This window comes from Solanum tuberosum, unplaced genomic scaffold, assembly GCF_000226075.1.
Source record: "Solanum tuberosum cultivar DM 1-3 516 R44 unplaced genomic scaffold, SolTub_3.0 scf00363, whole genome shotgun sequence".
Taxonomy (NCBI): Eukaryota; Viridiplantae; Streptophyta; class Magnoliopsida; order Solanales; family Solanaceae; genus Solanum; species Solanum tuberosum.
The window spans coordinates 429,269-432,254 of NW_006239298.1; positions in this window are offsets into that span (position 1 = coordinate 429,269).

Consider the following 2,986-nt stretch of genomic DNA (forward strand, 5'->3'; position numbering starts at 1 on the left):
GGTGTAACGCCATTGCATTGGGGTTGTTATTTGTTCCATTAATGCGTCATAATTGATACTCTCTCTGTCCTAATTACTTGTTCACTTTTAAACTGAGATATCTATTATTAGAAAAAATACATATTTTACTCCTATTAATTATGCTGAACAAGTAAAAAAGAAAAATTAGACAAGTAATTTGAGACCAAAAAAAATATAATATCATTTTACATTTAACATGTCCTCTTCATTTTCTAATAATTTATGAAATTGTATTTTGTATTGAACTCGCCCTAATATCCTACGATTTTGAGGATATTATGTGGAGAAAATTTATCATGACCATTGGAAAGCTGAAAATTTAGTGAAATCGCATTTATATGTTTCTTCATGATCATTTTGACCAATTTGTGAAAGTCAATACAGTGACTGTTTAGTGCATAGTCTTATGATTATTTGATGGAGCAGTGGAACAATCAATCATTGATCAATCAAAACGTGGTGTCCTCTCTCTCTCCTCAAACAAAAGTAGGCCCGGCCAATTGACGGAGCTGGAACCTAAATAAGCCACAAAAACATAAAAGTGACCAAAATAAGCCACTACTTTAGTAAGTAACTAAAATAGGCTTAGTGGAAGAAAAAATTCCACTTTATCTGATATTTTAAACGTTTTCCGTTGAAGAAAAAATTCCACTTTATCTAATATTCTAAACGTTTTCCGTTAGTCTCATAATGTGTATATTTTAATATATAACGGAACTATTTCCTACACTTTATAAAATGGAACTATTTCTTACACTTTATAAAGTGTAAGTTTTTCTTACACTTTGTAAAGTGGAACTTTTTCTTACACTTTATAAAGTGGAAGAAAATCTTACACTTTACAAAGTGGAAGAAAAAATTCCACTTTACAAAGAGGATTACGTTTTTGCAGTGTTTGTCATACAATTATATTGATTTGACATATCATAAAAACGAAAAAAATTATTACACAATATTTTTTTATTTTTTTATTCTGAAAAATCCTCCAATCTCTATTTAAGGAGGATGTTCAAACATAGTTGATAGCACCTACAACATAAAGTCTTCTATATTTGTTCATTTCAATCTCAAAAAAAAATGTCTTCTAAACCAAAAGTTAGAGTTTCGATTTATTGGGATGGCGAAATTATACATGACGGAAATATCGTTTATTATAATTGTCCTCCCAAACACAATGCTAAATATTCAATTAATGTCCGATATCATAAATTTCTTTCATCAATTTATAAAAGAATGGGTATAAACAGTACTGTTTATAATTTGATTATAGTCGGAAAATACCCTACTTCATTTTTATCACAAGGACAAGTAAATTTTGGAGAGTGGATTATCTATAATGACGAATCGTTGACCGACTTTTTGAGGGTTCCAAATGACTACATAGATCAAATCAAGTTAACAATACTTGAAATCTATGTTAGGAAGGAGCCTAAGACTAGTCAACAACGTTCTCCTTTATCGGTCGATGAACATCCCCAATTAGAAAATCGTAATAGCGTTGATGGATTTCCGATAACTCAATCTACTGATTTTCCTAACATGACTCATTATCAAAATATTCTTATCGGTCGATATGATTTTGATTTGAACGAAACTATCAATGAAAGTGACTAGTAATGCTCAATAATTATATTTCGATTATTATTTGTTGATTTTGTCAATTATTTATTAATTTATATGATTTAATATTGTTGTTATTATTATTATTATTATTAATATTATTGTTATATATTTTGTAGCGGTTTACCTCAACAAGATAGGAATATTGCTCCAAGTTATGGACTAGATAATTATTTTGGTCAGTCCTCACACTTTGAAATGACGGAAAATGTTGGGACATCCTCAAATTTTCATGTCTCGCCTACTTTTGATGCAGATGATTATCGGTATGTCCAACACTTTGATTTTTTATTTAAGTAAGTTAATTGCATGAGATAAATATTTATACTTTTTTACATATATAGGGAAAATATCACACAAGATGAGCCCATTGATCCCGTGAATATCGATGATCATGACCTTCCAAATTACGGCACATCTTCAGCTAGTGATAGTGATGATTTGCCTAATGCCGAAGAATCAGGAGATAATGTTCCATTTGAGGCATCATCTAGTGATGATGGTTTTTTAATGCCCAATCAGTCGCCAAGACCAATGTCCATAAGTCTGTTTCGTAATCATGAAATTCCTTATCTTGATCATCTCCCAGATGGTCCAAATATCTTCGGCGATACACATGATGAATATTCATCACAACGTACGTGGTGTGAGCCGGAAGATTTCATGAATGGTGCTATTTATATTGAAAAAGGCATGTTATTCAATTCAAAGAAGCAATTGCAGAGAGCAGTTAAGCTTCTACATTTAAAGATAGCGAGGGAGTACTTTGTTATTAAATCGACAAAGAAATCATGGCGACTTGTTTGCAGGCGTGTAGAACAAGGATGTCGATTTAGGCTAACTTCTTTTAATGATAAACATACTAACATGTGGAAAGTTGGAAGATATATTAAAGAACATACATGTGATATGGGTACGTGCCACGATGGACATTTCAACTTGGATGTTGAGATGATTGCTAACGTCCTCCGTGTTGATATAGAAAAAACGCCAAGGTACTATTTTATCCTTAGATGATTTTTCTTTAATAAGAAAATATTCATTTTTTATTTGATAATTAATATTATTTTACTTTTAGGTTTCCCATCAAAGACTGTCAAACAGCCGTTCTTAAAGCATATGGCATTTCGATAAGCAGAAGAAAAGCCTATCTTGATCGCAAGCGTGCTTTTGAAAAAGTCTATGGTACTTGGGAGGGTTCTTTTGCCGAGTTGCCGAGGTTCATGGAAGCTTTGAAACACTTTAATCCTGGAACAATAGTTTAATGGAAAACAGAGCGGCATGTCGATGTCATTGAAGATGTATTCAACTATATGTTCTGGACTTTTAAACCATGCATTGATGG